At 41.9% G+C, this 16,125-nt stretch overlaps 1 protein-coding gene across 3 annotated transcripts in view; it reads right to left on the bottom strand.

Annotated features, from left to right (window-relative positions):
* The window catches only part of CEMIP2 (cell migration inducing hyaluronidase 2), a 71,548-nt gene extending 56,945 nt beyond the window's left edge, over positions 1-14,603 (bottom strand). For 2 of the 3 annotated variants that reach the window (XM_081066121.1, XM_081066120.1), the window contains exon 1: positions 14,510-14,603. The gene's annotated coding sequence lies outside the window, so the exon portion shown is untranslated. Of the gene's footprint in view, positions 1-13,558; positions 14,042-14,509 lie in introns of those variants that run through there. The other variant, XM_081066119.1, reaches the window with a different exon arrangement.
* Between the last annotated feature and the right edge of the window lie 1,522 nt (positions 14,604-16,125).

Here is a 16,125-nt window from a genome sequence, read left to right on the forward strand (position 1 = left end):
GAGCTTGTTAAAAACGTAGATTCCTGAGCTCTCTACCCGTGATTCCGGCTCAGCTAGTACAAAGAGAGCCCTGGGTTTTACACTGTTAAAACACACGCTGGTGACACTGAAACCGGTGGTCATACTTTGATTATAATTATTCTAAGTTCTTCAAACTGAAGTTAAAGTCCACATCCTATGAGGACCATAAAAAGGTCCTAACAAGTTCCAATAGACAAGCATTCATGTTTAGTGTTTAATTTCCCCCACTAGATTCATCTTAGGGTGAAGTAAAGTATTTCTACTTGTATTATCACTTAACTATAGACTGTGAATTCATCTCATGAGGAAGTCTAAATTCTACACTATCTCTTTAAATCCTCAAATTTTGTTTTAAAAAAGTAGGCATTCAAATATTATGATTAAGATGATTTTAAAAATAGCTAACACTCATAAAGTACTTACCACATGGTACTGTTCCAAACGACTTACGTGTATTAACTCATCTAATACATTCGATACAATAAATCTATAGGTAGATGCCATTATCCTCATTTTGCACATGAGAAACTGAGGTTTAAAAAGGTTAATTAGCTAGTATATGGGAGAACCAGAACTCAAATCCAAGTATTTTGACTCTAGAGTTCAGTTTCTTAACAGTTACACGAATAAGTCTTTCAAAACCATTGAGAGGCAGTAACTTCAAAGAATCGGTTTCACAAGGGTGTAACTAGAACTGTGTTGGAAGGGCACAGTTGGAATTCTCAGGAATTCTTCATGCATAAGTTCACTAGACGATGCATGACTCTTATCTAAGAGAAGCTCACACAAAAAAAGGGCAGTCCTTTTATTTTTTATATTATTTATAGTAAGCATTTATAAGTAGTATATAATAAGCACGTACAGTTTTTGAACGAAAGACTAAGTTTTGAATGACACTTTACTGTTTTTTTGCCAAGTGAAAAGAAGGGGAGGGCAGGGCAGGGCAGGAAAGAGAAAAGAAAAAAAGGGAAAAGAGAAAAGTGCTATGTCATATAATATTCTTATTTCAATGACTGTGGCCAAGTAAGATGTTCCCAGAAATGTGATGTTCAACCCTTTCCATTACTGCCCTTCCTTAACAACTAGAGTTTCTCAAAGCCACCTGGCTTCATTCAATATCCTTTTAATTAATCCTCTCAACTGCTACCAAAACAATGAATAGCATTCTAGTCATAAGGGTACCTCTAAGTTGCTTTAAACTACAGCAAATCCATTAACACAAAATGTTGTCATGAGAGAAGCCACAAAGAAGCATTCTCAGGACCCAAACAACCTGGAAATTAATGGGGACAGGAAGAGAATCTAACCAGGAATTGATGCTGATTTCACATGGGGCAAAGAACATTCTCAGAGTCAGTATGTGTCAAAAACACTGGGTTTGTGGGATTTGATTTCTGAACAAAAGCAATTATTTAGATGAAGCTTAAGCTTTATGACAAAAGAAAAACAAAACAATTCAAGGTGCTATTGAAGAAACTGATGCATGTGCCAAAGAGAAGAATGAAATAATGGATATAACCTGCTGGAACAAATGACAGAGACTAACAAAGACCCCTTTATGATCGTCCATTAACAAAGAAAGGGCTAGACGAGATATTCTTGAATGCCAAGTTCACCAGGGTGGGAGGGGAATCACGACTATAATCTACGTAAAAGGGAGTGGGAATCTTTTGTTTGAGGCTGCAATCATCTGATACTTCATTGTTTCAGCGAGAGAAAGGTTGTCGCTAAACAGGCTAGAGGGCCGCATTGTGGGAGATAACGTATCTCCAGATGTTAACCCCAATCAAATAAAAGGCAGTGAGAGGCTAAATGAAGTCACTGTCCCACTTGGAACAATTTGTGAAAATTCAGATGGTGTCTATCACAAACTAAAACGATCAATAAATCAAAATAATCATGGTTGTGTTTTCCCCATAACCCTTCTGCAAAACTATATACATATTTTTTTCATATATATATATACATATATATATATATATATATATATATATATATTCTGAGCCCATTAGTTCTATTTTACTGAAAAACATGTAAATGCATAAGCAGCAAATATAGTCATTCTTTTCTTAAGAAATAACACATTGTTGTAGTCATAACTTAGAATAAAATTACAACCCAAAATCGTATCGTGCGCAGATTTCCCTCTCAATTTATTATGATTTTTAAAGACATAAGATACAAACAAATACATTGCCTTAGAATTTCCCTTTACATTTGTGAGTCTACTTTAGGAATAATATTATGACTGAATCTATTACTTTAAAATATATTGATTGTTATAGATTTAAATTATTCATGGGAAAAACTGACATTTGACTCATTCAATAAGGAACTGTGAGCTCCTGAAGTCATTAGAGGATGGTGGATAAAAAATTGACCACATCCCTGAGAAATGTAATTCCTAAATACAATTTGAAATCACTTGCTTGAAAGGCAGAGTGAAACTGACCAAGGAACTCTTCTGAAAATGGTGGTGAGGTTCTCAGGCTATCTCAACAATGGCTGTTTAATCCATAATGTTGTTAGTTCTAGTAGCATTAGTTTGAGTTGGGGATCCTGAGAACAAAGGAGGAACCCAATAGAGCAAAGAGGTTGAAGAGTTTCCTCTGGCTTTCAAGATTGCAAGGCAAGTAAGTACTATTAGGTGTCATTGAAAATTTTTTACTACAGAACAATGTTTTTATTTAATACACAGTTAATTTATTTATACTACCTGTCATTTCTAATGAAAAGCACATACTAAAGAGAAGGAACACATCAGTATTTTAAGATATATTTTAAGAGCTATTGCAGCCTCTGCTGAACCCCTAAACACAGTTAATTCAAAAAGGGGGGATAACTCAAAGTCATTCATATCGAATTTGAAAATGAACATCACAAAGGTTTTGAAGCGTAATTTTTCATATTTAAATGTTCGTTGAAAGGCGTATCTTGTATTTATTCACTGTGGATAAAAAGTGGTAGCCCAAAAGGCTTGGTAATAATTTAAAAAAAAAAAATCATGCAATTAAAAATTTGTACAGGGAACTTAGGCAAATAGTTCAAGAATAAAAGATATTACTAAGAATATGAAAATGTATCCACTTAAAAGATATAAGTATAAATGCTGAAAAAAGTTCCCTGCCTGTTCTTCCCTATACAGTTTAAAACTCTTATTGGATCATCTTGCGTTCTGCCTTCTGTTTCAGTTCACGTATGTGTATGTCTGTTTCCTGCAGTTGACTTACAAGAAGCCTCTTGAGAGCAGAGACAATGCCTTAGTCATCTTAGTATTCTCCTAGGGCCTTAAACACAGTAACTACTCAATAAGCATTTGTTGAACTTAAATCGAAGTATTCCTGTGTATATCACAGAGAGAAATTGGAATTTCCCACTTAATCCTTTTTTAATATCCTTGAGGCTCTGAGAAATTTGTCTAATCTCTATCAATTGCCCTGATTGGGGAAAAAATGGAGAACATTCACCATTTCAAGCAAAAAAGTCAACACATTAATTGTCACAAAATTCAATCCTGGTACGTAGTTTCGTGCAGGTGGCTGAAAGGTATTATTACCAAGTGCAAATAGGAATTCTAAAGAGAAAGAGCAGCACACTACCTAGACAAGCTCAACCTCTCACAATACTTTGTAATCATTTTAACACCACCATGAAAGGCAGTAGGTACACAGGAAAAAGGAAAATGTTCCATTCCATTTTATATTGTTAGGCTGATAGCCAATTAATGCTACAATCAACAGGAAAATCTTCTCAATCCAGAGATAGCAGCATTAATTCAAAACTAGTAAGAGCTCTTTAAAAGAACGGAGTTTTCCTGGTTCTTTCTACTGCTAAGGTGCTGATATAGAAGACAAATTCACCACCATACATGCTTAGCACCCACACACAGTGGTTGAGGACACTTGCCCTGGAGGCCATGTGCTAGGCTCAGTCCCCAAATTCATCCAGCCCCTCCAACCCAACGCAGCCGGGGTCCCACAGCCCTGCGCTATGCCATTCATTGTGGCCGCATCAGACTGAACACCTCATGAAAACGCAATACTGGTGACTCCTTTAAGCTCTTTTTCAACCCTGCCTCCACTTGTGATGAGAACATATTTCTGAATGGAAAATCCAGGCTTGTAAGAAAAATCAAGAAGGTGGCATGATCTCATCAAGCCTTTTCTTCTTTGAGCAGGGACGTAATTCTCAAAACAGTATCCAACCTAAAGGTCAGTCCTATAAGTTACAGTCTTTGCTTTACAAGAGTTTCAGTACAACTAGCCAAAATCTGGCTGAGGAAACTTTTCCTCTTATTTAAGATCTTGGTAGGTCTTTGTAATACATTGACTGGTATGCTCCGTCACAGCAAAAAATAAAACATGCCAGGAAAGAGACAGGTTCATGAATTATCATGAAAACAATTATAAATATGTATAGTATTAGTAATTATGACCTAATAAAATTGTGAACCAGCTCTTCATGACCTTGAAGTTTCAATTAATAGTTCCAATTTCCAATCTCCTATTTTTAGGAGAAAGACAACAGAAAATTAACACCAAGGTGATTTTCACACTTGGGTTTTTTTTTTTGGGGGGGGGGGTTCATTTAGTTTTGTTTTAGATTCAGATTATATCTGTACCTTTAGATAAACAATGAGCTCAATACCTCAATCATACAACACTGTTCAGTAAGAAATACACTTAGCAAAGTTTCAGGCCTTTCATAAACTGTCAAATAAATATTTAAGTGTGATCAGTAGTCTCATGAAGATTGTGTATTTAAATACAGTGTAAAGATTTTCAAAAACAAAGGTTGAAATAGAATTTCTGGGGAGAAAATCCTTTATCTAGTTTAGAGGAATATATTGTATTACATATTCTATTCCCAGAGCATACAGGACAAAATACATTTTTTTCCACAACCACTGCAAAGGAGTTCAGCATAAACGTTAGGTGGAGATCTATATAGCTGTTTGGGAGAAAATAGATAGTGGGGGAAAAATTTAGTTCACTTTCATTCAGAGATGTGCTTGGTTTTGTGTACGCATACTCCCAAAGAATAAAAACCCTGAAACCGCTACAGGACAGTGGCTTCACACTGTTGCACAAGAACACTTTCTTCATTTTCACCTTGCACTGTACTTGTTTAGAGCCCTTCTGTCTTTTTCTTTCAACTCTCAAAATCAAGATGAGTCACTATTCCCTGCAATTGTCTGGTATGTTCCCCAAAATTAAGACACTTGGCACAGTTAGTTTACTTACATGGATCCTGGGTCGCTCTTACTAAGCTGATCCTACCCAGTCCAATGCTTAGAGGCAGAAGGGGGATGAACCAACCCTTAATAGAAACCTCTTTCGATGAAGTGAAAGTGTAAGGAACTGAGAAACTTTCATTCTGTTTCCCAACCTTCTCTCTCCATTTGGTCAATTTAGATATGATGAATGGCGCTCCCCCAAGTAAGCTCTTAATATACATAAACACCAATATACACCAGACTCCTAGTTTGGTACCATGTATTGTTCATGTTATCTTCTTCCTCAAAAGGAAATAACTCTCCCAATATACACTAACTCTATTAAAATATAACGCAGAGGAATTGTCAGGAATAGTTCAAATACAGAGGGTGCCAAAAAACTGTATACACATTTTAAGAAAGGAAAACTGTATTAAAATTGTAATACTCAATATATACTGACAACAAAAGATGAATACAAGTCACATTTGACTTCAATTACAAGAGGTGCTCAAAGGCGTTACATCAGCGTCCGGACACTTCTGATTATGGCGAACTACTGCTTGAGCAATGCTGACCAAAGTGTCCACTTGTATACATATTTTTGGCACCCCCGGTATACAGTCCTAAAAAGACTACATTTTCTAAAAATTATTTTGGCCACTAAGCATTTGAGTTAGAATAAGCATGTGAGTTATAATAAGTACTATTTAAAGTTATAAGACAATTTGTATTTTCCTGCATAGAAATTCACTTTTCAGTAAGTATAATGTACTCTCTGCTAGAAAACTATAATCAAAAAATAGTAAATCCCTAGAAAATGAATATTAACTAAAATACTATGAGTTTGCTTATGTTGAAAACAAGAAAACAATAAATGCTTATGGGTCTGTATTTAAGGAAGTCAGATTATCAAATTAGCTACCATTTCACAAAGGTGGATGTATCCTTGGCAAATTATATTGGAATCTCCTGGTAAACTGTGATCCCTCAAAACAAATGTCCAAAGTAAACCAAGTGAAGATTTTCCCATTTTAAAGTGAAATAAGTGACCTTTAAGAACTATGTTTAATTCATATATTTCTCTCATTTATGCAAGGTCCATGAGGCACATGTCTAATTTTTCTGCCACCAACTCATTAATCCTGTCTTTTTTCAGATCTGTTCACCATAACCATGAAAAGCAATCCTTGACCCTAAGCCCAAGATCACTGGTAGAATGAAAAGGCTGGAGAACATTATCATGGGCAACAAAAGAAAGCAGGAGGGGGAAGAAAACAGACCATCCCCCTTCGCCCTCGCTCTCCATTGGCTGAGAGGACACAGCAGAAAGGCTCCCAACCTGCTGGCAGTGACGGATGGCTGTGCAGAAGCACACAATGGCAGGCGCAGGCATGTCACCAGCCTTGCAGCTGGCCTTCGAAAGAAAAAACCAAACCAAAGTCTGACCTGAGGGTGGCTGATTTAATTAAGGTTATAGCAAACGGCAGAGCTGCCTGTGGGCTGCATTTTTTCTGCCAAGCACCAGGGACAAAGCTTTAAAACAGTGCTCAAGAAGAAAGATCCAAGAAAATTACATCGGTAGAATGTTGGGGGGAGGGGGTGCGGTGCGCGAGTGGGGAGACAACAGAGATGTGTTTGATAAAGCAGCCCAGGCGTACCAAAAGTTCATGATCTAGTGATATACGGACATCAGAATGCAATGACAATAGGAAACATATAATGAGTATATTTTGGCATGCCTTTCAAACTAAGAAATATTCCAGATAAATACTGAGATGTGCAGACTGAAATAATCCAGGGCTACTCAATTCAGCAGCAAAGCAAAGTGTCTATTAATGGCAAGACTAGTACCAGAAACCAAGTGTCCTATTTCTTACATTTACAACACATAGCCTATTTTAAATACAACATTAACCACTGACAGTAGAGCCTTCCCAGATGGGGAACACATTCAGGTTTGAACATCTCTTATGAGACTAGGACTCTGTTGGATGATGGGGACCCAGTGGTACAAAAACCTATATATCGCCTCTCCCTTCAAGGAGCTCAAATGCCAGTGTTGAGGGGTCGGGAGAAGACACAAGTAAACACGTAATTACCAAGCATGTTAGGGCAAAAACAGGACTGGTGGGTCTAAAGAGGTGATTGCCTGAGTTTATTAAATCACTATGAATGGAACACGTTTTTAAGAGCCTTGGCAAACTTACTTTTCCAAATGTATTACCATCAGACTACAACTAACAGCTTTCTTACTTTCTATGTGTGAACTAAAATCTACCACTGAACTCTGCCACTAAAATGACCACATACTGTCCAGCAGGGATCAGCATGGGGGGGGGGGGGGAGAGGCGTGTGGTGGGGAGGGGGGGGGTTGTGTTAGATACAACAGACTCATGGAGTCTTTCATAGTCTCTGGAAAGCTGGCAGACAGGGTCACCTGCAAACGAGTTCCAGGTCAAAACATAAAACCGTCGTAGGCCCTGTCTTCCTAGGGCATGTGAAACCTAGGCCTACCAAAAGGACTTTAGTATACCTGCTCCACAGTCTCCTCAATCAATGTTCATCAAAACTCAAGGGAGCCAGAGGGGAAAAAAAGGCAGGACCTCCACTGAACAAGCAATTACTGAGCACTAGAGCAGTGGTTGGATTTTGGCAGAACAGGGACTGTGTGATGAGCTCCAGTGCCACAAGCACAAACAGGAAGCTCGAAGAAATACTTTTTTTTACGGTTAAAGCTAAGCTCAGACAACATGGTGACCAGGCAGTTGGAGAAAGTCAGCCATGAGCTGACCTTACATTGTGAACGGTGGCCATATGGAAAGGACAGTGCCTAAATCAACGCAGGCACTTGGAAAGGCAGCAATTAACATTAATCACAAGATGCCAATCATTAACCCTGCTGAAAAGATGATTCATCTCTCATTTGGCGTTTTTCAGCTATGCCTTCATACACGGCCTATTTCCTATCAAATTGCTAGCTTCTCAACACTGCTAGCATTTCTGTCTGAGTATGTGTGAGTATGTTTCTGTCTAAGGATGGCTGGGAAATGGCTCTCACCAAGCATCTACTGAACAATTAAAGCCACATCTTTTGCATTAATGAAGTTATATTTTTTAAATACTCATATAAAGATTTATATAATATATAATTTACATAATTTATATAATATATGATATATTATATATACATAGCCGTGGCAATGATGGTATTAAAAAAAAGTTATGTGGTTTGCCTTTTTTTACCACAATGACTCATTTTTCTCATCCCCTTCTAAAAGAGGAATCAGTCATTTGTCCTTGTGCTAAACTTAATCTTTCCAATCCCTAAAATGATAATAATTAGTTTTCCAACCTCTTTGTATGCGAAGAAACCACTCATTCTTCAAGGAAGAGAGTTGCTATTGGTGGAGATCGTGATGCCAGCAAAAAGCTTGCAGTTTCCCAGTACAACCCAGTAATTAGGCAAGAGTCTCCAAATCAGTAACAAGTTCACTCTTCAGAGAGAATTAGTAATCAGACATGACCAGGACATCTCGTTCCTGACGGCTGTTCATGTTTTAAGATACTTACATCAAACTCAGAGTCAATGAGGACAATTTTTTTCTCAAGGGCTTAATATGGATTGTCTTAAATTGCAACCCTTTCAGGCAACAATGTTCCAATCGCACATCTATGCAATGTTACAGTCATTTTTAAAAAAAAAACATGTTAAAGCTAAGACTGCCGCAGCTCTCCTAGGCAAACTTTTCATCATATAAAATTCCATCAAATGTTGCCAAATTTTCACCTGTTGTCCAAATTAAGATGGATCCCTGATAAAATAAATGTAAGATGTTTATCACTTGTCACCATGTAATGAAAATAACTTTTGTTACAAATCTGGTTACAACATTAATCTAATGATAACAATTTCAAAGCAGATTTGCCTACTAGATCAAAGACTGATTTTTTTGTTGTTGTTTTTGGGAGTAGGGGGAATAGCAATTCTGTGTTTTAAGTCATACACAACTTCCAAGTCTGTTTCTCTTTTTTAAAAGAGACATGTTAATAAAGACCCTATGCCTCATTCATCTTCTCACAGCAACCAGTACACTGCCTGCACATCTTAGGAATGCAACAAAATACTGGCTGAACACAGATCCTGACAACCAACATTAAAGGCTTCCCAAAGCAAGCATAGGGAAAACAAAAGAGCATGCAAACATTTTGCTAACATGCCGTTATCATATGATTCATAACACAAATCTGAATGTTTCCAGGAACTTGATTCATTTAAAAAGTGTACGCTTTTACAATATTTGAAATTTGTGTACTATTTATAGAAAATGCAAGCAAAGTTAACATTATTCTTACACTTAGTTCCTTATTTGGCAGAAATTTATTACAAGTAATATCCTTTCATTCTATACACCATGTCATGTGTAAATTCTCCCAAAGGAAAACGAAGGTATAGTGTCTGCCTTAAACTTGGGTGCAATGGGTTTCTGAGCCCAAATACAAATTACCTCACCGTGAAACATTAAAAATAACTGAATAGCTAACAAAACCAAACAGGAACAAATTAGAGTACATTGGAGGAAAAAGAAAAATGCTGACCAGAAATAGGGACAAACGTGTTCTTGTCCCTATACAATCACTAATTTACTATATGACCTTACCTAATTCGTTAACCTCTTTGGGTCTCAACTTCCTAGTTTTAATATTATTTTTAAGGCCTTTTGAAACTACATGCTAAGATTCAGCATGTGTAGCACTGTCCTGAAAACTGGTTTATATTCATACCTCCCTGCCCCCCGCTGCCCCCAAAAAAGTCCCATTTAACATGATAGTTTCAAATATCTGAGTATGGATTTCTATATCAAAGGCAATTTATGAAAATGTCAGATGAGCTGAAGTCCATTTCAAGAGGAAAAGTAAAGCAAGTCTATTCCAGCAAGTAGTACTTACAGATTCAAGTTTCATCCACACAGCAGCTGCTGCTACTGAGGGAACAGCCTTTCTTTAACAGTATAGCTGAAAATTATACCTCTTTACAATTGGAGAAAACTGGTAAGGGTGATCTTGTCACATTTACTTTTTCAATTACAGTTGACACACAATGTTATATTAGTTGCAGGGGTACAGCATAGTGATTAGACATTTCTATACCTTCCAAGTGATCATCACCCTGATAAGTCTAGTACCCATCTAGTCATCAGGGTCTCAAAAATCTTTATGGTCTCAAAAATGCAGGTGCATAACTTCCTGTTCCTTTCTTTTTCCTTTTCTATGTTCATCTTGTTAGGATAGAGGAAAGAAGAAGGGACCTGAGACTCTCTTGACTTGAGAGGCAGGGAAGAAGTTACAGTACAGACCCAGACAAGCGCCTCTCAATTGCTGTGCTATCCGAGACAGTCCATCCTTTCAATTAGCACTCACAACCCAAATACCAAGAAAAGATTTCCAGTGACTGGGGTGCCAAATGATAACAACCTAAAGTCAGAGGATTTGCACTCAAAATGGGATTCAGAACAAAACAGAAATCTGTGCCTGAGACCAATTAGATTAAGTTATGATTTGTATCTTATTTATAGCTTTAAGAAGCACATATTTCAAAAGTACTTTTGATATCAAAAGGCACTAGCTTGTATGGTATTTTATCGTATACACAGCAAATTAAATCAAAGTTAATCCTCAAAGAATTCCATAAAGTATCTTTAAACTCATTTTACACATGTCAAGTATGAAGAATTCGGAGATCTGCCCAATAGCAAATGGTTAGTTAGCAACTGTCAGAGCCTTGTGTTAAACTCAGTTCTGGCTTCAGGTCCTCTAATCTTTCCATTCCAAAATGGTATGTCTGACACCAGTTTTCAGTCCCTACTATTTTGCCTGATTCAGTAAATTGTATTTTTCACTAAATTGCTCCTCCCCCCCAAAATCTGATCCTCTTCTGTGTTCTTAAAGCATTCTATGTATAATTCTCCAAACACACATTTACTGGACCTTGTAATTGTTAATTTCTTTTGCTCTTTGATTAGACAGATTTCTTCAAGAGCATCAACTGTCTTACCTGTCTTGATAGATGGAAGCCACCACACAGATTCTCTTCACTCCCTCTGACCTCCCAAGCTTCAACCAAAGATCCAATTCCCTCTCCCTACCAACAGGAACACTCCAGGAAGCGGGTGGGCATTCAGATTGCTTACAAGGGTGGGCATTCAGATTGCTTATAAAGGGCCCTAACACACAATAGGTGACAAATAACTGTGAGTTAAATGGATGGTGGGTGGGAGGGAGGATGATGCAATGCTCATTATTTTACAGCACTTTACAAGGTACATATTTACAGACATCATCCCATGTGAGTCTTAAACTGTGAATTTAATAGTGATCATTTAAATTTTCTTCTTCTTTTTCATAGCCAATTTCAGAAACTTGCCCAGAGACACGTAGCTAGTAAGTACCTTACTAGAAGCCTTTGAATTTCAGAAAATGGCCCAAAACTAATTTACTCCTTTGCTTTGTCTTCTCTTCATTTCCAAGGGAGCTGTTTGAGAACAGGCTTGATTAATTCTACTCGGACATGAATGAGGTGTTGTCACATTTTGGTTTCCTGTTGTGAGGCTTCTGAAAATCTATGAGTTCCAAGTTAGATCAAGATAGATTTCACTCAAACAATTGGTTGTGACAAAGGAAGTCATGTTAAGAATTTGCAGATTCGGCTTCCCTGTCCACACATGCAGTGACCAGTCCTCAGCTTGCTCACTCATTCACAGGCTGTTAAGACAGAACAGGTGATGACTCATAATTCACTTCTAACCTCAATTTGCAGAGCCTGTAAACACACATTCCTCAGATAAAACAGCCTCGGGTGGACTGAACTGAAAGCCAGGAGACAGACTTCCAGTTCCACCCCTATAGTCGCTAATCCCGTAGTGCAGGTACAAAGAAAGCAGAGGGGAGGGGTTTTAATGTAAAGGATAAAGCACTGAATGTTTACTAAACAGAGGAAGTGCCTACTGCACTTTCTTCTGCTTTGCCCAGAAATGCAAACTCAAAAGAGCCCTCTGAATAGCCAAAGGCACACAAAACCAGAGTATGATACCCAGACCAATTTTTAAAACAGCAAGCTTCCTTCAAGGGTCAAACAATAGTAATAGCTCCATTCTATCCAACCAAACAACCATCGAGGCTAAATATTTTAAATGTGTTTGTTTTTAACACAGAACCATTTCCCACAGGTTTGCCAGGCTGCCCAGAGGATTCTAGCCTCCCACAGCTCAGGTGAACCTCCCTCCATCCCTTCTCTAAATTCTTCTCACTTTGCACTGGGAAGAACTCAGGAAGACAACCACTACTGATGCTCAACACCTGCAATTATGCCACATCCCATTACTTTGTCACACTGAAACAGGAAAAGGGAAAACGGGGCCAGTGAGTGGCTCCTGTGTGGAAAGTGCGTGCTTAAAATTATTAAGCACTCTATTCCTCACTCCTACTGCTGATGAAAGGAGACATATACAAAGTCTGTTTTCCTAACCTTACGTGCGTGGAGCATGGAAGTGAGCGGTTTCCGCTCCATAGCGAGGTTTGGAGACACACACCAACCCTCAGCAAAGAGCATCCAGGGATGTCAGGACCTTGGTTTTATTGCAAGGGATGTCGCCACCAGCATTAACTACAGCATTTTGGGGTCCTCACGGTTCCCCCTTCTTTGCCAAGACCTCCCAACTCTTCACTGGAAAGCTGCAAGTGTGGTCCAGGGCTGAGCTGCACGCGATTTTAAAGCCTCGCCTTACTTTAACAGAAAGCAGGATGGGGGCGGGGGGCCCAACAACCCCGGGGAATAGCAAAGAGACAAAGATCACCCCAAAGGCAAGTGCGCGCGCGCACTGAAGCCGAGACTGCAACCCACATTCCATCAACCTTTCCCTGTAGTCGGCTTCCTGTGGGGTTTATTCCCCCACCCCAGCCCTCTCCAGAAAGTTTGAGTCCGTTCACACCGACTTTCAAAGGTCCATTGTTTCCTTCCCCGTAAACGTAATGAAAAGAGAGAAGGAGAGAAAGAAATCCCAGTCCAAAGAGCCTTTCTTACGGGGAGGATTTACCCCAGGGAAGTGTTATTACTCCTAAGGCAGAGGGGAACGGCGGCGCGCGCGGGGGGAGGGGGCGCTGCGGGGAGCGGGGAGCGGGAGGCCGTTTTCTGCAGCCGGAGTGCCACATGCCAGGCCGCCCGGACCTGGGAAGGTGCTGGGGACTGCGGTCCGCGTCCCCACAGTGGCCCCAGAGGGCAGTGAGGGAGGCGGGGCGGGGCGCGGGGGACCCCACGCTTCTTACCTTTCCCTCCCCCGCGTGGCGTCGGCTAATTCAGGTGCCTACACAGCGGTCCAAAGACACAGAGCCGAGCTCTCGGCGTCCCCGGCTCCGGATCGCCTCTCCATGGCCGGGAAGCTCCTCGAGCCCCGGCGCCCGCCGCCGCCGCTCTCCCGCAACCGGCAGCGGCGGCCCGAGCCTGGAGGTGAAACTCTCCCTGCTCGCGAATGACGCGCACTTCCCTCCGCCTCCGCCTCCTCCAGCGCCGAGCCTCGGGGGCAGGGGCCTCGGCGCGCTCTCCCGAAGCAGCCGCTCGGCTTTCTCCGCTCCTTCCCCTCCGGGAGGAAGAGGAGGAGAATCGCGGCCGCCCGAGCGTCCCCGCGACGACAGGGGGGACACGGGGCACAGCGAGCTCCTGGAGCCAAGCTCGGCCCTGGTCGGCGGGCGCCGCGGCTCGTTAAGGTCGCGCTCAGCCTCCGCCGGCCAGACGAGCTCCCCGGCTGTCCCGGGCCCCGGGCTGCGGATTGGGCGGGTGGGCGGGGCCGACGGGGGAGGCGGGGGCAGGGGCGGGGCCTGCGGCCGGAGGAGGCGGGGCCACGCAGGGCTCCTCCCGCCACACCCACCGCGAGCGGGGAGCGGACGCGGGCTTTCAGTGCGGGTCGCGCGGCGTCCAGGCACCGCGCCCGAGCGCGGGGTGCGGAGGCAGGTCCCTGAACCAGCGCCGCGGGCTGCAGCTGCAGGCTCTTACCCGTGCCGCTAGGCGCCACGCGCAGCCGGCCCGACGGGCCCTGACCTTGCGTCCCCATCACCTCCTGGCTAAGCCTGACTCTGCACCCCCATCACCCGCAGCTGAGTCTTACTGCGCCCCCGTTAACTCCCGCCTGAGCTGCACTGTCCATCCGCATCAACCCCAAAGGAACTTCCACAACTGCAAATTTTCTGTTCGTCCGGCCACCGCACCACGGCCGCCCCCACCTGGTCAACCACGGGCGCTGGGTTCTTAGCCGTGGGCGAAGCACCAGCCAGTTCTCAGGTCAGGACAGCTCCTCGGGCGGCTCCGAGCGGCCCCAAGCACCCTGCTCTCCTGCCAGAATAAATACACTTACGCCTTCCCACGCCCCCTGCCCGCGCCACTCTGGAGTGGCTGCCGCTTGCAGGAGTGGCGCCGAAAGCCACTCCCCCGCCCACCCAGTGTCTAAGTACCTCTGTAGGGACGCTCGCAACCGGGTTGGAGAAGCCCCGCCGCCACCACTCACTGGAGCTGCTCTCACGGAGGAAAAGCCTTGACTACCGCTGAGGGCGCGGGCCCGGGTTTGGTCAGTCAGACCCACGAGGTCCCGAGCTAGTGACAGCAGTAGGACTGCCAAATCTGGGCCGTCGTCATCCATTTAATTCGGAATTGGAAGCTGTCCCACTAGGGAACTCTTTCAGTGAACACTGTACAGACAAGATGGTTCAGTTTTCAGAATTTTTCTTTTCTTTTAATAAAAACTCAGTCATGTAACCATGACACACCCAGCAGGCAAGAAGGGGAATTCCCTGTTTCAAGGGTTTGGGTTCAGGACTTCCTAGGAATCGGTGTTTCTAAATCTTGGTTGATGATAACAGCCCCCTGGGACATTTCGAAATTTTTGTTTCCCAGACCTCACACAACTTACTGAATCACAGGGGCCTGGATATGTAAGTTTGAGAAACAGTACTAGAGAGCATCCTCGAATTAATTAAAGCCTTGGAAAGATGCCTCCAAAATAGCAACATGGTTTAGTGGTGAGATGTAAAGAAACATCCTACTTTGGGAGCCACTGTCCCTTCTGGAAGAGGAAGGAATGTTCTTAAAATAAGGCAGATGGTTTTGAATGGCAAACGGGAAGGGACAAGACCATTTTAGTGGTTCAAAGGTAAAGTGTTTAAGACCATGTCTTATAAAGACAGGACAGGAACTGTGTCACCATTTATGTGGTAGGCTGAAAAATAGCCCCCCCCAAAAAAAATTAGCCCCCCAAAGATACCAGATCCTAATCACTAGAACCTGGAAATATTCCCTTATGTGGAAACAGGGTCTTTGCAGATGTGATTAAATTAACAGTGTTGAGTTGAGGAAATTATCTTGGGTTGTTGGGTGGGCCCTAGCTGCAATCACATGTATCTTTATAACACTAAGGCAGGAGATTTGACACATACAGATGAGGAGAAGGCAATGTGACTACAGACGCAGAGATTGGAGTGATGCAGGCACAAGCGAAGGAAACCAGAAGCTGGGGGAAAAAGCAAGGAAGGATTCTCCCCTGCAGCCTCCAACTTGATTTCAGCTTAGTGAAACTGCTTTTGGACTTCTGGCATGAGGGAAGAAATGTTTGTTCTTTTAAGCCCCAAAGATTGTGGCAATGTGTTACAACAGCCACAGGAAACAAATACACCCTGTGGCCTGTGCAGTGCCAACTTTACATTTTAAAAATGCCATTTTGTGAATATTAATAAATACGAGGCACTTTGCTTGGAGTTGGAATGTCTAATCTTCCCAATGACTATTATTCCAATTTTAGAGATGAGGACACTGGAACTCAAAAAATTTAAGGAGCCTGCCTCAGGTC

This window comes from Rhinolophus hipposideros (assembly GCF_964194185.1).
Source record: "Rhinolophus hipposideros genome assembly, chromosome: 11".
Taxonomy (NCBI): Eukaryota; Metazoa; Chordata; class Mammalia; order Chiroptera; family Rhinolophidae; genus Rhinolophus; species Rhinolophus hipposideros.